General features: G+C 45.6%; 1 long non-coding RNA gene across 1 annotated transcript; it reads left to right on the forward strand.

The window, feature by feature from the left end:
• The first annotated feature begins 1,356 nt into the window (after positions 1-1,356).
• Positions 1,357-13,553, forward strand: LOC118685713 (uncharacterized). Its single transcript, XR_004980021.1, has 2 exons — positions 1,357-1,977; positions 12,823-13,553. It is a non-coding gene; the product is annotated as an uncharacterized LOC118685713 (long non-coding RNA).
• Positions 13,554-15,256: the final 1,703 nt, after the last annotated feature.

Consider the following 15,256-nt stretch of genomic DNA (forward strand, 5'->3'; position numbering starts at 1 on the left):
AAAAAAAAAAAAGGAAGAAGATAAGAACGGAAGAGCTAAGGAAAAAGACAGGACCATGTTTTCCTCCTTTTTATTCAGCACCTACTTAGGAGAGGCAGCCTGCCAGGGTGCAGCCAGAATATACACACAGAGTAGGGCAGGCAGGGTGATGGATAGCAAAGAGGCCACATTCTCCTCTAACAGCACTGGATAACAGCATGAAAAACTCCAAACAGTCCCCTCTCTTCTCTTTTCAGGCTCCTTAGCCTTAGCAAGCAGTGTTAGGGCATTGTTTTCTACCTTTTCTTGGCAGGCTCTTAAACCCTTATCATTGTCCCCTGCATGTGGTAAGTAAGTTCTTCCTTCTACTCCAACTTAACAAATGAGTCACAAGAGTCTCTGTTTCTGTCTTGCAGTGTTTGGTATCTGAGAGCATCAGCTGCTGAAATGGATGGATTTTTATGTAAATGTTTGTTTGTTTGTTTGTTTGTTTGTTTGTTACAGCTTGTGTCTCATGGTTATTGAGAAAAGGATCCAAATTTGAAGCAAGTTTTGCTCCAATGGTTCAAAACCAGAAGACAATGCACAGAACCAGAACTGGTATGGTTGGATGCTTGTTACAATATGAACACAAACCCATGATCTTTCTCTGCCCTTGGCTGCCCTGGTGCTATTAAAATCAACCAAGTTTTCCCTCTCTGAGTAGGACTGCCTGGTGAATCCTTCATCTGTCTTCCCTGTGCTTCCCTGCTGCTTCTCGGGTATGTGCCAAGGTCAGTGCTCTGGCTTCAGTCTAATCATTCATTCTAAATGTTTTCCACCCTCTTTTCTGAGCAGTTTTGGAGATGGGGGATTTTTAGTCTCTCATATCATAACACTTACAACAAAACCATTTTGGTTTTGCTCTTGCATTTTTTCCTGGGCCCTTTAATTTCAAAGGTTTTCAAGCCTCTGTAAAGTTTGGAAGATTTTCAGGTTTAACATGTGGATGGAACGTGGGAAGTTTCACCTGAGCTGGGGTTTTGCAGTTGATCATGAAATCAGCAGTACCACATGATCATAGCTGGGGAGTGCAGTGGTTACTATGCCATTTGATAAAGTCATTCTCTTCAGTGCATGAATTGACTCATATTTCTTTGCTATTTAGAGTCAAATTAAAGAGAAGTGCCACGCAACACACTCAGTAGGCATTATTTCTGTGGGTTATCCTGACTTTTGTGAGCCCACAGCAGTTTTCTGCTGCCTGACTCACAGAGAAGCTCCATGAATTTGCACAGATCAGTATCTCCATCCTCCTCCCCCACTATCCTGTCCCCCTGCCTCAGCCATCCCAGATAATTTGTCCAACAGAGTCCTGTGTGTTGGATCACTCCTCTGGCAAAGGTGCTCTCATGTCCCTGCCTCCAGCCTGCACCACTGCCCCCCTGGGCTGCCCTGCTCATTCCCTCACTCCCATTTTACATGACAGCTGTTTTTTTCTCCTTTTATTCAAGCTCAACTCCTCTGCTTTTATTTCTGGCAGGGTTATTTTTCTATTTGAGTCTGGCTCTGTTTGCCAAGGCCACACCCTTGTCACCTCCTTATTCTGATCCTCTCCTTTGTTGACTAAAGGTCTTTCTCTCCTTCCTTTTATTGGTACTTTTATCTCTTTCTCCATTATCTTTTAGTCGCCTTGATTCTTACCCCTCTCTTTTGCATATGACCCAGCTTGTTTTACATGTTACTTGGAGGATTTAAGACTTTTCTCCTTGACAGCTTTTCTTCCCTGCCCCTGGAAGGCTCTCTGTGCTGCTGGACACGTGGCAAAGAGCAAATGCATTTATTGCTGCAGATGGGACAACTGCAATCCAAGGTGGAGAGTGACTCCAGGCTGGGGTGATCTCAGCAGATCTCTACTGCCATCTTAGCCATGCCCCACATCTTTACAAGACCACGTTTTTTCCTCTTTTGCAGCCACATCTTTGCAGCTGGGATACCTCTTACCTAAGGTATTTTGAGGTAAGAGAAGGTTTAAAGGAATGCTGAGGGTTTGCTGCAGGTCTGAGTGATCAAAAAAGGGTGCAGCAGTGTCACAATGTAGGTTTCTATTTGCAGTTCCACTGCTGCTGGCCTCTTTTGTCACTCACTGACAATGCCTGAAATGTGGCTGTAGACAAAATGTTTATGACAGGGGCTGGAGATTTCAAAGCTGGGCAGGATATCACATCTATCACAGCATCACCTGGGTGTTTTACATCGTGTGTGTCCTGGTCAGTGCCAGCATAGCAATGTTCATGGTTTTCTGGCATTTCAAAAACACTTTGTTTCTCTCAAATTTTGCCAGGATAAGGGCAGAAGTGAGAAGATAATGAGTTTTCTTTGATAAATCTCATTTGATTAAGCTTTCCTTCCTCTGTGCTTTGTATTTTTACCAACTACTGCAGCAAGAGTCCTGCCATAAACAAAGCAGTTCAGGATAAACAGGGAACCTGCTGCCACTGAAAATCCTAACAGACCAAGGACTGATCCTACCTGCTCACAGAGCTTGATTTTGCATCTCTTCAGCCAGATGGTGATCTTCCTCTGGCTGCATGGAGCAGACTCCTGCTTTAGGGACCAGGATAATTCCTAAGAGCCACACAGGTGTCCAACCAAGCAAACCCCCCCTGCATGTTGCACTCTTTCCTCATCTACTCGACCTCACCTCCTTTATTCCAAACAAATTTTTGCATTTCAGATTTCCACAGCAGCAAGCTGCCATTCACAGTGTATGACCAAGTCTGGGCTGTCCAAACACAGCCATCAAATGCCACTGTCACTGCCTGTGACCCCATTGCTGAAGAGCAGGTGTGTGGCACACTTGCCAAGACACACAGGGCTGTTCCTAGAAGATGCCTGTTCCAGAGCTGGATTGGTGCCTGCTTCCTGCTCTCCAGGCCTTTATGTAATCTTGAAGCAGTGCAGGTTCCTTTATCTAATCAAAGTGCAAAAGCTCCACCAGGTTCCTTTGTCTAACCAAAGTGCAAAAGCTGTTTTCAGGGGGGAATCTTACTTAGGACTATGTAAAATGTGCACAGCACAAAGAGCTGCAAAAGACCAGGTCATTCATTCCAGGTCTGAGTGAATTCTTTCCCTGTCTACACTTCCCAGGGCCACTTCTCAAACTCTGGCCCATGTTTTCAGCAGCTGGAGAAACCATCAACCACATCACAGAAAAGTAAAGACTTATTCACTTTTTTTTTTTTCCCCACAACAAAAGGAGAGCCACTCCTGTGAAATCCTCTCCAGATCTGTGGGTCCAGGTTGCTGGTTTTCTCCATGTAGGCAGGTAAAAATCATGAATTGTGAAAAAAGGAGTGATGAAGTGCTCTTTGGAGCACTTGCAAAATAGCCATAGTTTAGATAATGGCAATTTTTCTTTCTCTGGGTGGAGTTTAAGCCATTTGGGAAGTTGATTGTTGAACGTTGATATGATCAGGAAGGGGAGCATAACATAAAGAGGACAGCAACAACCCTGAGGCTGGCTGGGAGACTTGTGTGGCTGCTGGTGTCTTATGCTGAAGCAGAAATTTGTTTGACATTTTGGAAGGGGAAGGCAGTGCTGGTCAGTCCTGGCTGCTGTGCTGGGTACATGCTGATTCAATGGCTCTGAGGATAATGCATTTTGCAGCAGAGAGGAGGCTTGTGTCTGTGCAGTTCTCAGGAGGAATTGTGCCATCACACCCCACAAACAGCAAACAGTGCCAAGCTGTGAAAGGGCTTGTGTCAATAAATCTCACCTGTGATGTTTTTGGCAGGCCATCTAACCAACACCCAGGGAAGGCTCACAGACTGGTGATGCACCATCTCCTCATATTTTGCACTCTTTGCTGGTGAAGGTAGGCTGGATATCCCTGGCTTAGCCTCTTAGAGGGACTTCTGGCCAGGACAATGGGTCCCTGTAAGATGAAACAGAAGTCAGGCAAAGAGTAAGATATTGACATTTGCCCATGAGGTCATGTAGGATCCCAGAAAAAACCATACCTGAAAACCAAAGAGTCCTCAGTCACAGACTCAGAGAGGAGGTGCAGTGTGTGTAAAGCTGTGAAAGTACCCCAGGAAACCCAGGCCATTCACATGGAGTGTGTCCAGCTACAGACTAGTAGAGATGATCAGACACACACAAGGACAGCGTGGATTTAGCCATTTTGGGGGCTAGACTTGAGTCCTGGACAAGCTTCAGCTTTGTTTCAACTAACTCAGCTTTCTTATTTTCTGAACAGTGAGTACAGTGCAGAGCTCTCTCCCAAAAGCTCTGGAAGCTGCTGGTGCAGTTCAGAGAGGTGGCTGGGTGTGTGATGCTCCTCTCCAATGATTTTTACTGCACAGTAGCTTTTAGCCAGGTTCCAGCAGCATCCTGGTGGCACCAGTGATAACAGTGTAAAAGCATTTGGCCTCTTTTGGTTTGGACACTCATCCATGAGGCACTAAGAGAGCTACCTACAGTGAGCTATTACAGCTGTTGGTCACTGCTGACCTGGGCCAGATTTGATCCTGAGAGGAGAGGTTTCACTCTGTCATTCTTCTCCAGAGGTTTCTGCTCCTCCTGGAAAAAAATATTCAAGGCCATTTCTAATGGATGTAGAAAAAACAAGCAAACACATCCCCAGGCTTTTACTTCTGTGCTGGTATTGCATTGCTTCCTGTGACCCTCTCTCCTCCCAGCAATGCCTAGATTTCAGGTTGCATAGGCTGGGTGGAATATATTTTAGAACAAGACTCTATTTAGCCGTGATGTCAACTGCAGCCAACTATAAAAAGCTCAGTAATGCTCTTTGAAAGTGTAACAGCTGCTGCTCTACACAGTCCCTGGTGTATTACAAGTCTGCCCTACTTCATGTTCACACAACCAAAATAAAATACAATAGCAATCATTAAATAGTTCAAGGAATTTGGGACATAATCTCCCCAGAAACCAGGAGGAATTCAAGGTTAGACAAACTGAGTAATTTTGCACGGTTTGTTAACAGAAAGGGAATTTGCAAAATTGACTTTTACCTCCCATTTACTATGTGCTGTCAATGATCCTTACACAGTGACAACAGAGCAGCAAACCTTCCTTTGGGCAGCTCTGCTGGGTGCTGTTCACACATACAAACTGAGCATTTTCATCCTTAACTGGATTTAGTCATGTATATTTAGAAAAACACTGATCAGGCCAAAGTTTCCCATAAAAGCAGGAAAGGAAACAGTTGAACAAAATGGTTTTTATTAATCTAGATGAACAGACAGAAGTGAATGACTGTGGAATTATGCTAGCACTGCACACCCTCACAGTACTGGAGAGGTGGTTTTAGCTGGGTCTTTGTTAAGGACAGCCTTGAAATGCTGGATGTTGTAGTAAAGTGGTTTGGGTTTGTTTGGTTTTGGTTTTGTTTTTAAATCTGAGCAATAAACATTCAGGAGTGATCCCTGCATTTCACTCTGTGGACTTGCTTCTGTTGAGGACTTTGAAAAATCTTCCAGGCATATGTCTGCTTTACTAGAAAATGGGAAGGGCTGAGCAACCTGCCCAGAATGATGTGAAAGTCAGTGCGTGGCAGAGCAAAAAGGTGAGCCTGGCTGTGCTTTCCCCCTTCCCTAGCTGCTGGCCTGCCATCTGGTGAGCTGACATTACCAGTGGCACATCCAATTCCATTGTCTGAAACCAGCTGAGACAGCTCAAACAATATGAGTCCAGGAAGCAACAGCTACATAAAAAAGAAGGAAAGTTTCAGAAGAAAATCTCCTGAGTGCCCAGTTTGCTGCAGTGGTTGCTTGAAGTCCTGCCGGGCTGAGCTGTGGCTTGGCAGGGCCCGTAGTGGGGACAGCGCCCTCCTGCCTTGCAGAGCCTCCAGCTCCTTTCTGCATCCTTGACAGGACTAAACAGTGCAAAGTGGCTGCAGTGTTGCAGGCAGGGTGGTTTGGTTTGTAGTGCAGATAGGCCTTTGTAGTGTGGGTGGGCAGCAGGCTGTTCCAAGGGATGTGCCAGCTCCTCTGACAGGGGTTGGGAGCAGCCCTGAGCTCACCAGTGTGTGAGGAAATGTTTGGCTGCCAGACATGGCTGTTCCCAGAGGTGACAGGACAGTCAGGCAATGTGAGCAATGGTCTGGCACCAGCCAAAGCCATTGGGATAGAAACATGCACACCATGGGATGGGCTTGGCTAGGTCTCTGAGCACTGGCTGCACCCAGCTCCCAGGACGGGATGTTTGATCCATGAGGGAATCAGAGGCACCCAGAAATGAAAGCAAGCAGTCTCCAGGCAGACAGAAAGCTTGGGAGGGAGCCAGGGAGCAGCCCCAGTGCCTGTCCTTCCCTGACAGCTCTCTGGAAACCCCCTCGGGCTCCCCACCTTGCCAGGGCTCCTGGCTGTTCATGGTGTGAGCAGGAAAAGGACCTGGCTGGGGAGGTGGTTTCTTCTACCCACAGATAAACATGCAAACACACAGAGTATGCTTGTTTAAATAAAGTGATGCTGAAGAAAGGTGACTTGTGCCAACACACAGAGACTCGTTTACATGCTACAGTGTGTAGCAATATGGTGTCAGGTAAGAGCTGGCACATTTTTCGTGTCCAGCCATGTACACATAATGGCATCACAGGGGGAGAGGAGTTGCTGTGGAATTAAAGGTTGTGTTTTCTTTAACAGCACCTAGGAAACAGGGTACTGGAAATCCTTGAACATTCAATAACTTCCCAGCCAGTGCCTCTAACAGTCTGCAGATTATTTAAGATTTTACTATATCCCTTGACAACTAAGAGCTCAGTTCTTCAGATATTGGGCAGCCTCCATTCTAAATAGGGACAGCTGAAACTTTTCACAAAGCTTTTCTTTATCTTTGTCTGAGAATTTGTGACAACCAAGTGGTTTCCACACTTCTAGAAGAGAGACTGGTGAATTGTTGTCCATGAGCCCATTTGATTAAAGAAGAGAAAAACCAGTCCTGCAATCCTAGATGGGTGACAAGATGAAACTGTCTGTCTCATACAACAGCCATGGAAACCTTGGGCTCCCGGTGCTCTGACTCCCTGGCTATGATTTTCCACGGTGACCAAGTGATTTATTTAATCCTTTCACTACTTCTTTGTAGTCTTGGATCTTTGAGGTGTCAGGAGGAATCATCAAACCAACTCCTGCAACACATTAGAAGGGAACATCTTGTGCTGTATCACTAGGGAATAAAAAAAAACTTACTTCCTTTCAAAACACATGTTTTTTCCCTGTAATATATTTTACAAGTTGAGGAAAAGAAGTCCTTTCAAAAAATAAAATTAACTGAAAATTTGGACCCCTTTGCAGTGAATGTGATCCCAAAGCTAACATCTTGTTTCTTTCACAAGTGGTTATAACAATTTTTCTTCTTTGGATCTTCATGACTTTCCAGCTCTTCTGAAGGATTTTTCTCCTGTCTCTTAGATGACAGTTAGAAAGATGAAAATTGTTAGATATTTTGTTGTGCATTGGATTACTTGCCTCTAAGTAAGCATTATTCTCATCAGATCAGATAATATTGGATACTGTTACTTATTTCTGTGGGATTTGGGAGTCCTAACCAGGATCAGCCCCTTCCTGACATGACCACTTAAGCCAAGGAACTGGACTATTCTCTTAAAGTAATCAACAGTGAGATAATTACGTTTTTGCACCCAAAATGTAATGAGGTGAGTTGGAACAAGTAGTCACTGACCTGCAAGTGGCATTTCACACCGCAGTGATAAGGTTCAACCCTCAAAGATTGCTACTGCCCTCTTTTTGGATAGAGAGGATTAGCAAGAACCAGCTGTCTGTCATGGGCACACTACCAATGATGCCTGGAACTCCATCCAGCAAGGAATTTCCTTCCCCAGGTTTTGATCTAGAAAGAAATGTCAGTTGATGCTCTGAATATTGGAGCCTGTTCTTTATCTGGAAAATACCATTGTTTTGTTGTTGTTTAAAGGCTTCTGAAGAATTGCAGTGATGGGCACTCCGTGGAGGCCTGTAATAAAATCAACACCATGAGATACTCATGTATTTTGATCCTAAAGGCTTGTCTATACCAAAGATATGGTTTTTTTGCTGTATCTCAGTGGTGTTAAAGACACACTCCTCATGCCTATGTGTGTGTAGCTACACCTAAATGAGGGCTTTTATCAGCAAAAGACCCAGTTCTTAACTCACATGATTGCACTAAGGCTCCTTGAGTGCAGCCCAGCTCATATAGATTCTGCAGGCAGAAGGATGCCAGAGAATTGCTCCTTTCATCATGACAGTGTTTTATCTCAGGGGCCAGTGCTGACATTCTCAGTGTTGTTAACCTCTGCTGCTTTAGGACTGGTGTGTAGGAGCACATCACCCCTGAATCAGGCATTCAAGTACTTCTCTCCTGGGAATGTTGTTCAGGAATCTAGCTGGTGACATGGACTGACCTTGGTTAAGCTTTTCCTTTGAGAACTATTGCCCTGTTTTTCCCACACATGCCAGCCATCCCAGACCTCACTTAACAAGGTACATTATGAGGTCCCCAGAGAATGACTTCATGATTACTTTAAATTATGTTAATATGTTGTTCCCCTCTTCATTCAAAGGTTTCATTATCTTTTAGCAAAGCGTGTGAAAGGAAAATGATTCATGTATCTCTGTTCTTAAGAGAAAAATGTGTGATGTCTTCAGCAGCAATTCCTCTCAGTCATCAGCAAGATAGAGACCAGAAGGTGTGCAAATAAACTACAGACAATTTTAGCTGAAGGGGCTGGGCCAGACTATGGATGTACTAAACATGACAGTGTTGAAGTCTGGGATGGTGAAAAGTAAGGGCTTGGCAGCTTAAGCAGATCCTCCCTGCGGTTTCCTTTGCCATCTCCCTCATTCCCACTCCTCTCCTTGCAGCCTTTCACCCTGACAATTGTACTGACTCAGTTTACGGGGCTGGGCTGTGAATCAGATCTGGGAATAAAGCCAGGAGAGAGAGAGGGAGAAGAGGTATAAAAGGAAGGAGCTGCATTTCACTGCAAGCCAGTATTGCCACTGAAACCCCCTTGTACCAAACTACAGCCTTCTGCAATGATGGAGACAGGAGACAGACAGCTTTTCCAAAAGGAGCATCTGTAAGCCAAGAGAAGGCACGGTTAACCAGTGCAGCCCCTACACAAACTTAGCTTTGTGACTCTTGCACTACTGGGAAAGGATGGTACTGCTTATCTCCCAAAAAGACAGCCTGCTCACAGGGAGAATGGGAAGTCCTGGCTCAGTAGTTTGTTCTGTGCTGTCCATTAGGAAACTGAACTGAAAAGGTTTTAGCTCAAAGTTTCCATTTTTGTTCACTAGCCTCACTCTCCATAATCTGCTCTGATTTTATTATTCTCACTAGGAAATAAAAAGAAATGAGAGGAGAAAAAGGGTGTCAAAAGACTATTGCCAGTCTGGTGAGTCCTGTGTGATTCTCAGCAGTTCTGCTGTGCTGTACATTTCACTCTATAGTTGTTACCACTGTGAGTAACTTCCGAGGCCCACAAAAGCCACAAAGGAATGGAAGTCAATAGATTTAGTCCTGCCAGCCTCTCCACTAGCAGTCCACAAATCAGCCGAGGTTGGAATTGCCTGCTGGAGTGCAGTACTACTCATACTGAACAAGGGAGATAAAAATACACTTCCTGTACTGAAAAGATGTTCATTAGAGCAGAAGAGCACAGGTAGGGAAGCAAACTCTCGAGTGATCTGACTCTGGCAGAGCAGCAGGATGGCTGGATAGGCGTGGCTGCTCTTTAGGCTGTAGTTTGGTATTGCAGCTGGGCTATGTACAAGCTGGTTTCTGCCTCTGTTTCCCACTTGCACTGCTTTCCTTATGTTGCATTTAGTGGCTGTGCAGCTACAGGGAGAATCTGTTTATCTGGCTGACAACAGGAGCAAACAAACCACGCCATAAAAATGAGGAGTTTTCAGCCATATCAGCCAGCTGGATCAACTCACCCTGAAGCCTCTCCACTGGTAGATCCAGTGCAAGGGAAAGGGCAGGAAACACAGCTGGGAGCAGCAGTGCAGAGCAACCACTGCTATTTGGCATTAGCTCATGGCTGTACCTGCTGTGCCCAAAGCTCTCCCATCCTCACTTCCCTGCTCCTGGCAGCACGCTCTTGCTGCTGCCAGTGGTTTCCCAACCCCTTGGTGAACCAGGCCTGCCCTCCAAGCCAGTAGAGAACTAACCCAGCTGCTTAAAAAGATGAAGAGGATTGCTGAGCAGCCCAACTAGCTTAAGAGCTGGCAACCAGGATGTTGATGGGAGTGTGTGGTGTATGGCTGGGAGCAGGCCAGGGCTGCAGACATCTCATCAAACCTCATTCTCAGTTTAACTCAAAGCAGGAGAAATAACCCCAAATAACAACATAAAAATGTGAGCCAGAGCTGAGCAGCTGAGAACCAGCCACATGCTCTCCACTAAAGGGTGCATCTGATAATCAGAGGAGGGGGGACAGGCTTACTGCATGCTTTTGGAAGGTGTGTTATCCTTCTGTTTGCTGAATAGGAGTGACGTGGATAGCGCCACGTGTTGCACACACAAGAGAGAGGCAGCAGGGGAAGCAGCCGTGGAGAAATCTCCTCTCTGCCTGGCATTTCCTGTGCCACTGGATAGCTTGGAGTCTCAAAGGTAGCTACAGTTAATTTGAAAATAAAGCCAAAAAGGAAAAGGACACAGGAGGGAAGAAGCTGGTATGTAGCACAGCACAGAAAAGGATGTGTCTGGAGCATCAGAGCTTCAGAGCTCAGGGTCAGCTGTGTGCCACCTCTGTCCTCTTTGGGGACACTAGTTGAGGTCATACCCTGCCACAGAGGTACAACTCACTTTCTGGACGTGTTTGAAAAGAGCAACCATAGGTGCTCTGAATTTACATGGATAGAAATTATTCATCTGGCTGTTGGTTCACGTTTTTTTCTGGGCACATAGCCAAAATTGCAGTTGCTAATTGCATCAATTTCCCTGTTCTCTCTTCTGTAAAATCACTTCATTAGAGGAGTTGGTTAAATTCAGGAAGTGCTCCAATTCCTGGCCATATCTCATTTGGCAAAGACTTGTAGATAGAAGTGCAGTGCTGCTTCTCCCAGGTCCTGTGCCTGTGCAGGGCGTGCCTGTTTACACAGCCACACCACAGCAGATGCAATCATATCAGCATGAGATAATGGAACCAGTATCGCTTCGTTTATGAGGCTGAACTGCTCCCTTTATGGTCACTGGAGCTGGGACAGCTGCCTCCATGTTATGGGATGTTTGTTGTCTCTCAGAATGGGAATATTTAGTGAAGAGGGACCTTAGCACATGTATGTTTCCTCAGGAGCTGCTCGAGCATGCTGCCAATAAACCTGATTTCAGCAGGATTTGCTGACATGGCTAAAAAGGCACTGCCAAGATCCAATTAACTTGTTCTGCACTTCATACAGTAGGTTAGAGAAACTGGTGTGAATGTCGCCATAAATTACCACAGAAATGCAAGGCATTGGAGTGTGATCCTTGAGTTCAACATGTCCTGAACATCTAAAGAGTTACTGTGAACATCTGCTGTCTGTTACACGTACATTAGGGTCACCATGAGCTCCTAAACTTTAGGAAAAGCAACAAGTAGACAAAAAAAGAGCAGTTTGGTGGTAAATGAGGTTGAGTGGTCACCAAAATGGGCAACAATGGCAGATGATAATGATGACTCTATGATTCATTTTAAGTCCTGGAAAAAGATGTTTTCCAACCTTCAAAGTCAGTTCCTATGAAATGACAGTGATCAAGAGAACTATAAGGGGAAAACAAAAATATACTCTTAGTCTGGATTGTATCAGACATAAGCACAAATAAAATTTGGTTTTCTTCATGTTTCTAGCAGAGCTGGGAGTCCACTACACTGTAACAGTGCCTCCCTGGGTGGAAAGTGTCAGACCAGCTCCTAACCAAACAGCTGATCTCTGTCCTGTAAGGAAAGGCAGGCAGACAAAGAGAAAACCTTTAATTAAACCAAAAGAGCTTGAACACTTTCTTCCCTCTGGTCCTGGTTCTATTCATCCAGTACAACTCCCATGAATAGAAAACAAAGATGGTAAGAAGAGGAATAGGACTATCATATTATGGAAAAAGGTCAATCCTGTTAATACCCACAAAAGCAACCCAATTTCCAAACTTTGAGGAATTTAGTTAATCTATTAATCTGTTCTTCCTCCCAGAGATACACATAGCCTTACCTACCAGGCACTGACTGCACTCCTTCCTAGCTATGGAAGCCCTGGGCTGCCCCCATAGCACTAGGGCTGGGAGTGATGGTGCCACCCAGTTTATTGAATGTAGCCATTCCTGAGAAACTGATAAAATATTCCCTGAGTGAGAGATTTGCATTTCTGAGCCCATAGCACGGTGCCAGACCCAACTGCTCAGAGATGTTCCTTTGAGATAATCAAATATTTAGCAGCTGCTGCTGCTGCAGCAAACACCTCATTAGGCCACATCTCTCAAAGTGGGGCTCTTCTCTGTCAGACACCCCCACAGGAGTGGGGCTCCTCCAAAGGACAGCCAAAGCCACAGGAAGCACATGGGTTTCATCCAGGGCTCTCTGGAAAGAAGGGCTGGTGCTCTGGTACCAGGAAGAGTGGAAGAGCTCTTTGTTTACATGAGGCCAGTGCCCTGTGAGTGTTTTGATTCTTTACTGTACAATTTCAGTCAGTAGGTTGAAACTGTCAAACATTCAGCAGCTTGAATTAAATAATTGATTTATTCTCTATAAAATTTCTAGGTTTACATTCCTTACTGGAGAGCACTGTACTTAAAGGACCAGACTCCCTCTCTGGGACTTGCATTACTTGCATTTCTTTTGTGTTTCTTTTCCCATGCAGGAGCTGCTGTTCCAAGAAATGAATGAACAATTTACTGGCTGAACTTAGCATTTTCATCTTATCTGTGAATTAAGCTAAGGGTTTTCTCCAACACATAAATGATTGGGAACTCTTTGTCATAATCATGTGGGAAATATGTCTCCATTTACAGGATTGATGAGCAATTCACCGAGGGTGTTGCAAGTCACACTGCTTGCATGCCAGGGAACAGTCAGCTCAAATAACCATCGCTGCAAATTCAAAATTTTCTTCTAGAAAAATGTTGTTTTTTATAATTTGTTATTATGTGATCCCAGACCAGAACTTCCTGACTCCTCCCAAGATTTAAAGTTCCATTTTTTCCTAAAATACCACCTCACAGCTGCTCCCCTTCCTACACCTGGTGAAACTTGGCTCAGACACAGCTCTATCAGAGACACCTTGCTCTGACTCTGCAGCTGGGACCTCTCCAGGAGTTTATGGTGCCCTTCATGGAGTGGAGGAAGCTGCTCTGCTGGTGCCAGTAGAACTTCAGCTTCTCTTACTCTGAGGATGCATTTTAAGGGTAAAGAATTCAGTTTCTTAAAGCAGGAACTATGGATTAAAGTGCAGAATTGATGCCAGAAGAAGATATTTATGAAGTGCATATTCCTCAAACCAAGAAGGAAACGTGTCACAACAAAACTTTGAAAATGGAAATTTCAATAGAAGTGATTTATAAATTAACTATTAAATGTTAAAGTGAAGTTGGCTATGATGCTGAAGTGACAGACCTGTAAGGCAGGGTGCAGGCTTGTATGAAGAGATAAAATAATCTGTTCTGTTTTTAGACTGGTCTGTGAGGTAGCACCAAATAGTCAGTACAGAGAACTGTGTGCTCTGGAGAGCTCCAGCCAACAATAGGGGATGGTGCAGCCTCATTTTGCAGTCTTTGGCAGGAAAAAACAAACTACACAGTGTTACATTTGATCCTCAATAAACCAAAATGCTAGTGAAGAGCCTACAAAGGACTTCCAGTTAGTTGTAAAATTTATTTTGAACCTTAGGTGACTCATCATCCAAACCAAATTCTGCCCCATGTGTAGTAAACAGTGCCTTGAGTGGCATTGTCTCTCAAGAAATACTAACTGGAAATGAAGTAATTTAATTTAAAGCTGTATTTCATTGTCCCTTTCACCCAGAGGCTTCTAAGCACTTTGTAAGTGTGAAAACGATATTTCTTCAACATTCCTGAGAGATCAACAGATGGATCCAAAGGCACTTTGAACAGCAGATAAACTAGGCAGTGTGACAAACTTCAGGGGATAACCCTAGAAGGGGGCATAGGCTTTGGGGAGATGGGTGAGACTCCCACCCCCCTGAGTTTCAGGAGGCTGCAGAGGTGTGCAGTTGTCTTCTTTAGCATTGCCTTCATGAACCACCTGGCAGGGCTGTGCCACTTCCCAGGCGTGCAGCCTGAATCGTGCTTTGGCTGAGAAACGTGACCAAAAGCACTCCATGCTAACACAGTCTCTCTCAAAATCCTGCAAGCAAGACTGTGTGAGCAGGGAATAAACCTCTGCAGCCGTGCATGGCAGTGACTCTCAATCCTTGCACAGCACAGGATAATAGCATTATTGTAAGCAGTGTTTCACGGTCACAAGGGAGTGAGCTAATTGCAGACACAGCTCTTGGAGAAGTAATTGCCTTGTGCTCTTTTTCCCCTTCTCTGGCTCATTTCTTTCCTCTCCTGGGTGAGTGAGGCCTGAAGCATGATTTCTGAGAGAGGAGGACAAGAGGTCAGCGGCAGACCCTACAGCACCTTCCAGCTGGACCAAAAGGCTTCTACAGAATCATAGAATTGTCAAGGTCGGAAGGGACCTTTGGAGATCACCAGTCCAACGTCCTGCCAAAGCACCTGGAGCAGGTGGGGTTTGAATGTCTCCAGAGAGGGAGACTCCATGACCTCCCTGGGCAGCTGTTCCAGTGCTCTGCCAGCCTCAGTGCAAAAGGTTGAGATGGAACTTCTTGTGTTACAATTTACAGCGATTGCTCCACATCCTGTCACGGGCACCACCGAAAATCTCGGCGCTTTCAGATATTTTTATGCATTAATGACATTCCCTCTCAGTCTTGCCTCCTCCAGACTCAGCAGGCCCATCTCCCGCAGCCTCTCCTCACGAGGGAGATACGGCTGTGGACAAACCATCATCAAACACGCAGCGCAATCCCAGGAGCGCGGACAGGGCGCCCAGCGGCGGCTCCCTCAGACACTCACGGCCCCGGGATTGCCGGGGTGCGGCAGCCCAGCTCCGGAGCGGGCAGTGCCCCTGAGGGGAGGGGAGGGAAGGGAAGGGGACGAGCCAGCCCCGTCCCCGGCCCGGTGCCTGCCGCGGCCCGGCTGCCGCGGGGCGGGCCGGGGCGGGGCCGCGGGCGGGCCCGGAAGATCCGGGTCGGAGGGGACGGGAAGTCGGGA

This window comes from Molothrus ater, chromosome 3 (assembly GCF_012460135.2).
Source record: "Molothrus ater isolate BHLD 08-10-18 breed brown headed cowbird chromosome 3, BPBGC_Mater_1.1, whole genome shotgun sequence".
NCBI lineage: Eukaryota > Metazoa > Chordata > Aves > Passeriformes > Icteridae > Molothrus > Molothrus ater.